Here is a 14,532-nt window from a genome sequence, read left to right on the forward strand (position 1 = left end):
GGAATATTGCCGGGGATGGCGTTAAACATACAAACAAAACAAAAGTACAATATTATATGTGATATTTCTATATAACTTCTTTATTTTATAACGACGTATTTTCATACTGTTGTTGAACTGTTGGTTCACTTTCAGCAGTTGTAATCAATATAGATAATATGAGCTGATATTGCTCTCTACTGGAACTAAGATCTGGTTTTAATGAGATTGAAACGATACTAGATAAACTAGTATCAAACATTGTTTCAACTTGTCTGAAAACGCATCCAGTCCTGGAATGAGACTACGACCCTGCGGGATACGTAACATATATCTTCTCCAGTATTCAGTTTATTCAACCTATATCATGACGCATATCTAAACTGTTACCGAGGCAACAGCTGCAGCTGTCAAGAACAGGAAGTCACACTCTTACTTCTTTCGTAAGGTGATCACACAACACGAGGTCCAAAATAATGACATGCTAACCTATTCGTGCAAAATGTTAACAGTTATTGGCCTTTGTTCTTGTAACTAAGAGATACATTAAGAAATTTGTAAAAAAATCCATGCATTATATTCCTTGTTAAAAATGCTCCATCGGCCATGTTGTCGCCACAGTGTACTGTCGACTAAGTGTAGAAAGAAACTGTTGATAAAAACTATGAATTATGCTATAACCGACGGTATCAGTTTGTGACCTATGTACTAGTATATGTTGAATGTCATCAGTTGAGAAATTACACCACAAATCAGACTCTAAACATCAGCACGTGAGGCAACACATACAGTCAGTACCGCTGTCCAACGTGTTCCTTATTTCAGTCGGCAATGTATTCGGTATATTAGTATTGCCAAGCAATGTGTTCGATATATCAGTACCACTGCACAATGTGTTCGATATATCAATACCACTGCACAATGTGTTCGATATATCAGTAATGCTGACGAATGTGTTCGATATATCAGTAATGCTGACGAATGTGTTCAATATATCAGTAATGCTGACGAATGTGTTAGATATATCAGTACTGCTGACGAATGTGTTCGCTATATCAGTACCCAATGTGTTCGATATATCAGTACCACTGCACAATGTGTTCGATATATCAGTACCACTGCACAATGTGTTCGATATATCAGTACCACTGCACAATGTGTTCGATATATCAGTACCACTGCACAATGTGTTTGATATATCAGTACTGCTGACAATGTGTTTGATATATCAGCACTGCTGACGAATGTATTCGATATACCAGTACTGCTGACAATGTGTTTGATATACCAGTACTGCTGACAATGTGTTTGATATACCAGTGACAATGTGACAATGTGTTTGATATACCAGTACTGCTGACAATGTGTTTGATATACCAGTACTGCTGACAATGTGTTTGATATATCAGTACTGCTGACAATGTGTTTGATATACCAGTACTGCTGACAATGTGTTTGATATATCAGTACTGCTGACAATGTGTTTGATATATCAGTACTGCTGACAATGTGTTTGATATATCAGTACTGCTGACAGTACTGCTGACAATGTGTTTGATATATCAGTACGTTTGCTGACAATGTGTTTGATATATCAGTACTGCTGACAATGTGTTGCTGATATATCAGTACTGCTGACAATGTGTTTGATATATCAGTACTGCTGACAATGTGTTTGATATATCAGTACTGCTGACAATGTGTATATCAGTACTGCTGACAATGTGTTTTGATATATGTACTGACAATGTGTTTGATATATCAGTACTGCTGACAATGTGTTTGTTTGATATATCAGTACTGCTGACAATGTGTTTGATATATCCAGTACTGCTGACAATGTGATATATCAGTTTGATATATCAGTACTGCTGACAATGTGTTTGATATATCAGTACTGCTGACAATATATATCAGTACTGCTGACAATGTGTTTGATATACCAGTACTGCTGACAATGTGTTTGATATATCAGTACTGCTGACAATGTGTTTGATATATCAGTACTGCTGACAATGTGTTTGATATATCAGTACTGCTGACAATGTGTTTGATATATCAGTACTGCTGACAATGTGTTTGATATATCAGTACTGCTGACAATGTGTTTGATATATCAGTACTGCTGCTGTTTGAATGTCAGTACTGATATATCGTTTGATATACCAGTACTGCTGACAATGTGTTTGATATATCAGTACTGCTGACAATGTGTTTGATATATCAGTACTGCTGACAATGTGTTTGATATACCAGTACTGCTGACAATGTGTTTGATATATCAGTACTACTGCACAATGTGTTCAATATATCAGTATCGACAAATAATGTGTTCGGTTTATTAATACATTACACCAAACATACTGCTAACGCAAGGTTTTCCCAACAAAAGAGACTGTTGATAGAGAATATAAAGTGAAAAAGCCCCACCTTGAATTTAGCAGAGATACTTTACACTCTACATATGATTTGGGATCAGTTCAAACCCATGTGACTGTCATATGCAAAGATATGTACTAGGATGGCGGTGCTTTGGCTGACTGTCGTTCTTGTTCATCCCCTAGCTGCTATGGCTTCAGCGAAAAGTTCCAAAATCAAATTTAAATCGCGATTGCTAGTGAAGGGTGTTAATGGAAAATAAATAAAATATTACTGCAGTGTATTTCAACGACTCATGTTGCCATGGCGTCAGATTGTTCACGAGAATCTAGATAACTGAAATGCTCTGGGCGGAGAGGAGAACGGTGAAGTTTGAATTATGCCTAGTCAGCAAATTTCCATAGGCGCTCGACTCTGATATATTTATAAGTATGACCTATATGTATAAGATATAAGACCTTATACATATAGGTCAAACTTATAAATATATCAGAGTCAAGCGCCTATGCAAATTTCGTCCATGTCCTGGTGCATTGCAATTGATCGGCTGTGAACCAGATAACAAGTGCTTGATGGCATGGAATGCTACCCAATTTGTGGGGCTCATTGGTACACAATGGTCACACAATGGAACCTGCCCATCCCGATGTTAGTCCACTTCCAGACAAGTGTAGGGTGTTGGGCTTACTCCATCCTGGCCTTTAGTAAATTTTGGCTAGAATAGGTCACCAACACTTTGATGTTAATGTAGATGGGTGATCAGGTGTGTGTGTGTGTGTGTGTGTGTGTGTGTGTGTGTGTGTGCGTGCGCGTGAGAGAGAGAAAAGGGAGGGAAAAGAGAGAGACAAAGAGAGAGAGACAAAAAGAGAGAGACAGAGAGGTGCAATATTCTTGAACGCAACATTGAACCCCATTTCTCCATCAGGTGTAAAAAACACACCTTTGTAACACCTTGTAACATCAGGTGTAAAACACACCTTTGTAACACCTTGTAACATCAGGTGTAAAACGGTGCCACGAACCCGCACTCTACTAGAAGGGGGAGATCCAACCCTACCTTAAACGCTCCCTTTCTTCATTTGAAATAATACCGTTAAACTGACCACCCAGACATCTTACATCATTCTCAACATGACAGAAAACATCTGACTTATCAGATGTCATGTATCACGACATTGGTACATGATAACCTGACATTATGTCAGGCTGACAATAGTTCCCGTCATCAGATTCCCCTCAACCCGACCTCTCAAGCTGGACTTGACATTTACATTCACTAGCTCATCATCTTCATCAGAACACTGCGAGAAGCACCGTGATTACAGAACGATTTTAACGGATATTCCATGTGCAGAGCATAGAAATTCAACCCTGTCCGAAACACTGATATAAATCTTGATATTTTTTGTTTGATGATTATGGTAATTAAGATACATTAGTATTTTTAAGATGGTAACGTAAATTCTTTAAATTGCAATGAGCATGTTTTATATTGCCCTTGGCGGATCTGCAATTTTATATATCATTTGAGCTATCTTCAGATTTTGCTAACAGTTACCGTATATCTCGTGAATGATGAGCGAGTTACCAAGGAATTGCAGATTATCTGTTGCTGGAGAGTTTCTGAGCATATTTGAGAAAAAAATAATCTGACAACTGAACCCGTAGATCTGCACAACCGGAGTAGATGGTAGCAGTACAGGTGGAGGGTTGTGTCGCAGCGAATCAACGGAACTTACGAGAAAATAGTAACGAGAGGAAATTGAAATGTATATTTTTACAGATAAAGATGAACTAACGAGAAAAACACTCTAAATTTCGAAAAGAACTGAAATAACGAGATAATTTAATACTCGAAATTTCGGTTTAAGGAACTGAAACAATGCTATTATAACTAATATTACGCTTTCCTACATTCACAAGAAACAGGATTTGTAGTTCTAGTTTTTAAGTAGATTATACTATGCCAATTAAAGAAAGGTAAATATAGAAAACCCGGATATGACGTAACATATTGTGTGCCATCCCAAACAATGGGGAACATTCCTGAGTTATTCCCCTTCAGCACTTCGCCAATAGATGGCGCCAACCACTACGATCCTAAGTGTACTTCCGGTATATTAAGGGTGTACAAAGTTTTTGCAGGTCGATTTCAAAAGCGCAGCAATTACGATGCCTGCGACGGGGGCTGCTCTGTTTCTGGCGTATTGTTCGCGCTGAGGAACAAATAACGACCTTTGAAGGATTTCACATCATACGGAATCGACTCCTTCTACATTAGCATCCAAACACCTACAGATTCATCGTGGTCATCATGAACCGCGAGGCTGGAGACAAGGCAAAATCCTCAATTCCGGCGCAGGAACAGTACTTAGTAAGTCAGAAACTGGTCTTCAAAGATTTTGAAAATCGCCACAACCCTACATTACCGGTTCTAGGGGACAGTCACCTGGATGCCATTGGTCAGCAACTGAAACATGGTTGAGAGAGACAAATCTTCAACGTGTTAATTAGTGATAAATATAAATATTTAAGATAAAATAATATGATTGGTAATAATACTTTCTTTAATATTCAAATGCACTGTTGTAACAATTGTGTTACAAATCAATACACATTTCAGCAAAGTAATTAAGTATACAAGAAAGTAGGGCTGCGCAATATAACCGGTTTACCGGTATTTACCGGTTCAGACATGAAATCGATACGTATTGCGATACGCTGATCGAAAACCGGTATTTCGGAAAACATCGTAACACTCGGACATCTTCGGATATTTCCATTTTTCACACTGGAAGTAGAGTTAAGTTCGGTTTGAAGTTGTGTTCTTAACTTTTGTTCAAATGTTTCGCAATGTTTTGAATCTGAAGGTTTTAAATCTCAGGGCTTCTTTTTGAGAGTGGAGAAACAAGTTCAAACTAGTAACCACTGTGTTGATGTTAAATTGTTCTTTTTCTTGTTTTATCATGATTACAAGTTTTTACTGCATACTGATTATGTTGTGTTATCAAGCATAGTGATTATGTAGTGTTACCAAGCATAGTGATTATGTTGTGTTATAAAGCATAGTGATTATGTTGTGTTACCAAGCATAGTGATTATGTTGTGTTATAAAGCATAGAGATTATGTTGTGTTACCAAGCATAGTGATTATGTTGTGTTATCAAGCATAGTGATTTTGTTGTGTTTTAACGCGACAATAAGTAGGTTTTGTTTAAAACAATTCTTGCAATATATTGCAATACATATAGCAATATATGCTTTCGCATCACAATATATCGCAATATGAAAATTCTCTGCAATACCCTAACCTGCAAGAAAGTGACGGTACAGTACAAAATACAACGGCAAGTGCAATGTGCAATGTGGTAATAGCAACAACACGTCACTGCTAATATTCACCTGGCATCATCATCAGCTTATGCTGATTATCCAACGTTGTTGGTTGGTTGTTGTTTAACGCCGCACTCAGTAGTATTCCAGCTGTATGGCGAAGGTATGTAAAAAAATCGAATATGGCCCTGAAAAACCAGTGATCAACAGCATGGGCATCGATCTGCCCAAATGGGATACGATGACATGCCAACCACCTGTTGCCTCTTACAACGAGCATGGGTTGATGAAGACCAGTTCTAACCCGGATCTTCAGGGGTTTTCCAAAGTGAAAACACGATCTTCGTACAACCACTGGTTTTGAGGTAATGTGAGATGATTGAGGCGTTTTCCCACTTTCATTGTCTAAATTTCTTTCCGAAATTCCATCCAATGCTGGATTACTAGTAGTCTATAGCTAGTCTATAGACCTAAAAACATCAACATCTTTAACACACCACTGCTTCAATTAAATAGTATTTCATTCTTGGCAACTAATTATTGTTAAACAACAAGGTTGCGTAACTACAACATTGTTGAACAATATATTACACTACCATGTACTGAACTGACCTTTGAAACAGTTGTCACAAGTGAGTCACATGAATACGTTTACCCATACTGATAACACCAGGCAGAGTCTGGTTAAATGAGGCTCAATCTTTGTGCATTAATAATAAACAGACCTACAGCACCATCAAAGTTTAACACACAGTCACGCACTGATTGGGGCAAACACGAACTCGCATCAACATCTGGTGTAGCAAGCATTATCACCATAAATATACATAATTCAATATATATGGAAATAGAGTAACAGGGGATTCAATTGAATACAGCATATGTCGAGCTTTATCTGTCTATACTAGGATTTCCCTTGAAAACAGTATAGCAATAAGTGCTTTAAAATGTCATGATTCGTGTATCAGTTTCACTAAACTATCATTTAATCCCAGAATTAATGTTATCACAGACATACGCATGCATATTTCCTGTATGTAATTGAGAAAAACGACAGTTCATACTCTCGAAACTGTATCCTTTAATGGATATATTCTCTTATCAAGCATTTATTCCATATCTAGTTTAGTACTGTTTCGAGAGGGTAATAACTTAATTCATTACAACATATCAGGAAATGGTTTTAGATATTTAACCGTGTTAATATGGTTCCAGTCGGTATATACTGCTGATAGCTACATATCCGTGAAGACCCGGGTTAGAATTGGTCTCATAGGCGGATCCAGATGTGTGTGTGTGTGTGTGTGTGTGTGTGTGTGTGTGTGTGTGTGTGTGTGTGTGTGTGTGTGTGTGTGTGTGTGTGTGTGTGTGTGTGTGTGTGTGTGTGTGTGTGTGTGTTTGCAGGGGTGCGCAACCCCCTTTTGTACTGAAAGTTTATTAAATGACCATTGAAACTCGGGTGAAAATGAAGTGTGCACCCTCCCTTTTCTCAATAGTATGCACCTCCCCCTTTCTCAAAAAGCTGTATCCGCCCCTGGGTCTTCAGAAACCCATGCTTGTCATAAGAGGCGACTAACGGGTGGTCAGGCTCGTTGACTTGGTTGACATATGTCATCGTATCCTAGTTGTGTAGATCGATGCTCATGCTGTTGATCACTATAGTCTGTGGTCCGGATTATTTCCGTCATGTAGCTGAAATATTGCAAACAAACAAACAAACAAACAAACAAAACCTTATCGTGTCCCCCGCCGTGATACTGTTGCACTATTTCCAGGCGTAAAACCATATTCACTCACTCACAGTGTGTTGATGGTCAAAATGGTTAAATCACACCATATGATTAAAATAGAAACAACTGGAAGGCAACATCAGTAATTATTGCCAAGAACAGTTACTACAAAATATGTAGTAATCGATGACAATTTCTGTATTTCAATATCATACATAATGCCATAATGTTTCTTTAGACAATGTTTATTACAAGAAACGTGTTTATATTATGTATATTACTCCTGGAAATATTACTAAAATTTTACTTTTCTCCACTTGAAAAAGGTATCTTGTGTGTTAAATCACATTTCTGTCAAGCGTTTGAAATATCTTCATATTTGAAGGAGCGTTAATAAGATGAAAGGCGGTAGAGGACTGAAGCCAGACACCTGCTTGTAATCAGGACAGAGACTGGCTGTCGAGCCCCGTCACCAGCCGGAGATACGCTCTCAACGTCTTCATACAAACAGCTAAAAACAGCTAAGCATCCTGTTCGAGAATAAAGAGCCTCGTCGAATCAAGTGAAATGGTATTATTGAGCGTTCAGGTAATCGTTGAATGTGCGGACCATGACAAAATTATAGTGTTCCGTTCTCGAAATTCTGCCATGAAAAACAAGCTCGGGGGTCTTCCTACAACATTAGTAATGGCTTGTCTCATTTCAAAGGTGAAAAACGTTCGCTGCTAAATCGAGCGTTGTTTCCCTCACATTTACTTAAAATTAAGACCTATTCAGATTTCACTGAAGGGTTTCTTTCCAACTGAAACGGACATTGAACTTTTAAAATAAGATTGTATCTTCCTGACTTTGATTAAGAGCGTCGGGGGCTGGGGACAATCAGGAAAGTGGTATTAGAAATCGATTGGCGTTTAATCATGTGATGTTGTTGAAATAAGAATCGCATGACAATTTCAAGGGCTTCCCTGCCATGATCATGTCACAAGGACATGAGGGGGGAATAATCAATACAAGCAGAGGAGGAACTTGTAAATAAATTGTACTGATAGAGAGAGACATGAGGGCGTCGGAGGAGCTCCCATCGGCAGCGTGTTCTCGAGTGAATCCTGTGTAACGCCGCAGTCGACATCAGTCTAGCTACAACTACATGGTCCCCAAGCGTTGGCTCGTCACGCCGAAGACCCGGGTTCGAATCCCCACATGGGTACAAAGTGTGAAGCCCATTCCTGGTGTCCCCCGCCGTGATATTGCTGGAATATTGCTAAAAGCGGCGTAAAACCATACTCACTCACTTCAACTTTGTGGAAACAATTCGAAGAATGATACAGGTGTTGACGTTTGGAATATTCGGGATATACTTTTTTCATGTTTTAATCTGCCGAACAATTTGAAAGCTGAGTGGATGTTGTTTTACGCCGTCAGTCAGTAGTACTCAATACTGTTTCAGATGCAGCGCCATGCCCCGTTAATAATCAAATCTCTTACAGTCTATTAATAGCATTACTAACGACCCGCGCTATCGGGGTACCGTGAGTCCATGACGCATCACCAGCAAGGTCGTTCATAGTGACCAGAACTAACTGACTGACTGAGTTTGGTTTTACGCCGCTTTTAGCAATATTCCAGCAACATCATGGCGGGGAACACCAGAAATGGGCTTCACATATTGTACCCATGTGGGGATTCGAACCCGGGTCTTCGGCGTGACGAGCCAACGCTTTAACCACTGGGCTACCCCACCGCCCCCATAGTGACCAGAAGGGGCAGTAAGATATGTTCCAGGAGATTCCTGCCGTGTATGATGTTTGACAACAAACTGAAAAAGATATCAGCCCGTGTTTAATGTAAGGATCTGTAACCACCTTATGAAGCCCGCATCTAAAACATTCGTTTCTGATTAAAGAAGGCTTCAAGACAGTTTAGTTGGCCACATTTTGTTATAACAATAACATAATTAAGAACCTGGGTCCTTATTCTCGAAACGTTCGTAGCCCTAAGAATTCTTAACTTTGATCGTAGCCAATGTGTTAAGAATGGGCTTAAGAAGTTCGTAAGGCTATGAACGTTTCGAGAATCACAGGCCTGCTGCCGTTAACCAACTAAATTACAGAAGTGGGGAACGGGTGGCCAAGTCGTTAATGGCGCCGTGATTCACTAAGCAGAGTTGCGTCCTAGGTTTATCACCATTGTATCTATGGGTTTCACCAAAGTGGTAAACAGCCTCACATATTAGGCTGTCACGCGTAGTGACGTGACTGAATAACTGTTCAAAACGGACTCCAACCAACTCCCTCACTCACTAAAGAAAACTGGTCTTCAGCAACACATGGTGGTTGTAAGGGGCGACTAACACCACGGGGCACCAACACTGTTACCACTCATTCCCTCACTCTCTCCGTCAAACATGTTTGGATACCCTTTGCATAGGAGTTTAAACCAGCTGAATACAAACAGAACTAATATGGGGCTTTAGTTTCAGTCAGCTGTTTTCCACATAGTTTAGTAATGATTCTGATATAAGCTTCAGCGCTATAAGGAAGTCTGCTGTAACCAGCAGCAGCAGCTGCTGCGTTTCGGTGTAACAGGCTGAAGCTCCCCCGCAGTAGGCTCTATCAGCGGTTAATTAGTCTTGGTGCACTGCCACGGACTAATTTAACTGGGCCCCTCCAGTGTCTTGAAACGGCGGGCATCTCGTACGCATGGTCGCTCACATTACTTTCTTTCATTGTGTGTTCGATGAAGTCAATCTACAACTTGCTGATCAATGGTCAACCCAGTGGTTGTACTCAAAGTTGCGGTATTTGGCTGGTCTTGAGCTGGCATCCAACAATCGCCCCAATTGCTATCACTACGCCCCTGTTTGCGTTGTTTTAAAGAAGCGGTGGACACATTTGGTATGAGTGAGTGAGTGAGTGCTGAAGACTGGGCTTCCAGTATCGAACTATCAGGCGCGTAGCAAGCCATGTTTTTTTCGTGTAAGCCCAATAGGTTGCAAAGCTTTATATTTAGATAGTATTAAGGGCTTGCCCAACCTTTATAGCAAAAATCATGTGTAAGCCCGGATTTTTGTTAATAATGGTAGCTACGCCCCTGACTATGAAGGACTCGAACCAGTTCTTCACCTCAACGAGACCCGTGCAGATCCGGGTTAGAATTGATCTTCAGCAACCCATACTAACGGGATCGGGTGGTCAGGCTAGCTGACTTGGTTTACACATGTCATCGTATCCCAGTTGCGTAGATCGATGCTCATGATGTTGATCACTGGTTTGTCTGGTACAGATTCGATTATATAGCTGGAATATTGCTGAGTGTGGCGTCAACCAACCAACCAACCAACCACCTCTTTGAGGAAACCCCCTCACTACCTCACAGTTCAGAACAACAAGATATTTCGCTATGTATATGCTCTCAGTGTCAGGGGGCGGTGGGGTAGCCTAGTGGTTAGAGCATTCGATGTCACGCCGGGTTCGATTCCCCACATGGATACAATGTGTGAAGCCCATTTCTGGTGTCCCCCGCCGTGATGTTACTGGAATATTGGTAAAAACGACGTAAAACCAAACTCAGTCAGTCACTCTCAGTGTCAAGGGTACGCAATGTATCACAACTCAGCTGTTCATACACAAGGTACAGTAAAGCGTGACACGCCGAATACCCGGGTTCGACTCCCCACATGGGTACAATATTAATGTGTAAAGCCCATTTCTGGTGTCCTCCGCCGTGATGTTGATGGAACACTGCTAAAAGCGACGTAAAACCAAACTCACTCAGTCAGTCACTCCCAGTGTCAAGGGTACGCAATGTATCACAACTCAGCTGTTCATGCACAAGGTACAGTAAAGCGTATCTTACTGTAACAAGATGTTTGTGTGGCAATGCAGTGTGGATACCGTCCACTCAGACATGTGGCAGCGGCCTGTACACACATCCTCTGTGTGGGTGACTACTACATCCGACAACGCTGTTTGTTCTGCATTGTGGCCGCGACCACAAATCGATTCACATACTCTTCACCTTGATACCTTTGTAGCTAGATCAGCTGAGGTGCTGTGTTGTTGGGTTCTTTTTGTCGCGCTATATTTCCATTAGCCCCCATGTTAATAAAAAATCCATGAATGTTCCATTTGTGGTCAAAAGAGTGAGATGTCGCAAAGCTCTTTACACTTCTTAAGATCGAACTTCGATTGATCGATTGGTGTGTAAAACCTTGTCTTCATGAAGTCCCCGGGGATATGTCTATGAACAATGTCCGGTAGTATTGTTGAAGGTTGTCAAGCCTTGTGTTCCGTTATACTGTTGTTTCTGCAAACAGTGGTACTAGTTGATCTGTCTCAGATATCAATATAATACCCCTTTTATAGGAGTTGCAGGAGACAGAGGGGGATTTATGGAAACTGAGTGAGTGAGTGAGTTTAGTTTTACGCCGCTCTCTCAGCAATATTCCAGCTATATGGCGGCGGTCTGTAAATAATCGAGTCTGGACCAGACAATCCAGTGATCAACAGCATGAACATCGATCTGCGCAATTTGGAACCGATGACATGTGTCAACCAAGGCAGCGAGCCTGATCACCCGATCCCGTTAGTCGCCTCTTACAACAAGCATAGTCGCCTTTTGTTGCAAGCATGGGTTGCTGAAGATCTCTATTCTACCCCGGATCTTCACGGGTCTTATGGAAACTGGATTAGTGAGGTTGAATTATTGGGGTCCTGGCAACCGATACCATGATGCTCGGCTATCAGTTTACAGTTTTACAGTTTATCGATTACAGAGTGTTGGTTATTATTGGATTGATGAGGTCTGACCTTGTCAGGTCCGATTGCAGTGATCCGGATTACACAGGTCACGATTAAGGAAGTAATAATAACTTAAGTTACCTCGCTCCACACGACGAGGTTCTGACAACAGGGATATTTGGTAGTATTTACGTCCGTTTATCTTATCGCTGGATCCAGTTTACAATGAACGCAGTATTTCAGAAATTCGGCTTAAGAAGGGAGTTCAGTATGTTCTGCTTACAGTTCCCACACACAAGAGCTACATACAAGAGCTGCGTGCGAGCTGTGTATAAGAGCTGTGTGTATGAACTGTGTATAAGAGCTGTGTATATGAGCTGTGTATATAAGAGCTGTGTATAAGAGCTGTGTATATGAGCTGTGTATAAGAGCTGTGTATATGAGCTGTGTATAAGAGCTGTGTATAAGAGCTGTGTATAAGAGCTGTGTATGAGCTGTGTATAAGAGCTGTGTATATGAGCTGTGTATAAGAGCTGTGTATATGAGCTCTGTATATGAGCTGTGTATAAGAGCTGTGTATAAGAGCTGTGTATAAGAGCTGTGTATATGAGCTGTGTATAAGAGCTGTGTATAAGAGCTGTGTATAAGAGCTGTGTATATGAGCTGTGTATAAGAGCCGTGTATAAGAGCTGTGTATAAGAGCTGTGTATAAGAGCTGTGTATAAGAGCTGTGTATAAGAGCTGTGTATAAGAGCTGTGTATAAGAGCTGTGTATAAGAGCTGTGTATAAGAGCTGTGTATAAGAGCTGTGTATAAGAGCTGTGTATAAGAGCTGTGTATAAGAGCTGTGTATAAGAGCTGTGTATAAGAGCTGTGTATAAGAGCTGTGTATATGAGCTGTGTATAAGAGCTGTGTATAAGAGCTACTTATAAACATGGCATATATGAGCAACATATATATGTTACATTTAAGAACTTAACATAAGAATATATATAAAAACTTTATATAAGAGCTATGTATAAGAACTTCATATAAAAACTAGATATAAGAACTTCATATAAGAGCTACGTATAATAGCTGCATATAAGAGCTACGTATATATGCTAGCTGCATATAAGAGCTGCATATACGAGCTACGTATAATAGCTGCATATAAGAGCTTCATATACGAGCTACGTATAATAGCTGCATATAAGAGCTGCATATACGAGACACGTATGATAGCTGTATATACGAGATACGTATAAAAGCTGCATATAAGAGCTCCATATACGAGATACGTATAAAAGCTGCATAAAAGAGCTTTATATACGAGATACGTATGCTAGCTGTATATACGAGATACGTATAAAAGCTGCACATAAGAGCTCCATATATGAGATACGTATAAAAGCTGCATATAAGAGCTCCATATACGAGCTACGTATAATAGCTGCATATAAGAGCTTCATATACGAGATACGTATTATAGCTGCATATAAGAGCTTCATATACGAGCTGCATATAAGAACTTTACATAAGAGCTACACATAAGAACTTCATATTAGAGCTACACATAAGAACTACATTTAAGTGCAACGTATAACAGTATGATATATGAGAGTTACATATAAGAACTTCATACAATAGCTACATCTGAAATGGGTATATATGAGCTACAGACGACAGCTACATAAAAACATTACACTAAAGAGCTATGGCAGCACAATTCATGTTGCAGAGTTGGTGCCAGAATCCTATGTAGGTTTGTCAGCACCAGGTCGGTATCAGTGTAGACTGACGCTTAGGCTCTGAATATATATAACTTTGATAGTAACAAATACACCCATTTAAATTGAAAAGGAGCCCCGGGAGACTAGGGATTCAGAACCTGGGGAAATCCAGACTTGTTTCATTTAGGGTTTCAGCATTGCAGGGAGGACTAGATTGTAGGGAAAATAACGTGGTTCAGGGACTGTGAGACAGACTAATATACTGAGAGAAACAAATAAAGGATCACAGGAAAATTCAAGCGTTCCTTTAATATTTTCCAGTTTTCATCACCAGCTTTGAATAGCGCTGTGGCGATGAAAACTGGAAAATAATATAGGAACGCTTGAATTTTCCTGCGATCCTTTATTTATTTCTCTCAGTATATTCGCCTGGTTCACCAAACAGGCAAACATGTAAGACCGCCATTACTTCACCGCGTCGTGATATAATTGAAATAACGTTCAAAGCGGCGATAAACCAAACTAACTCACTCACTCACTTACAAGTTGGACACATACCACGTTCTTTTACTGTTCGTTTCCTCATTACGATAGAGAGTAATGATGACTATTGGATTACAGTATCCACAGAAGGATCTCAAGTATAAAACTGACGAGAC

The sequence above is a fragment of the Haliotis rubra genome, unplaced genomic scaffold (assembly GCF_003918875.1).
Source record: "Haliotis rubra isolate DU_JTF1 unplaced genomic scaffold, ASM391887v1 Scf546, whole genome shotgun sequence".
Classification (NCBI taxonomy): Eukaryota; Metazoa; Mollusca; class Gastropoda; order Lepetellida; family Haliotidae; genus Haliotis; species Haliotis rubra.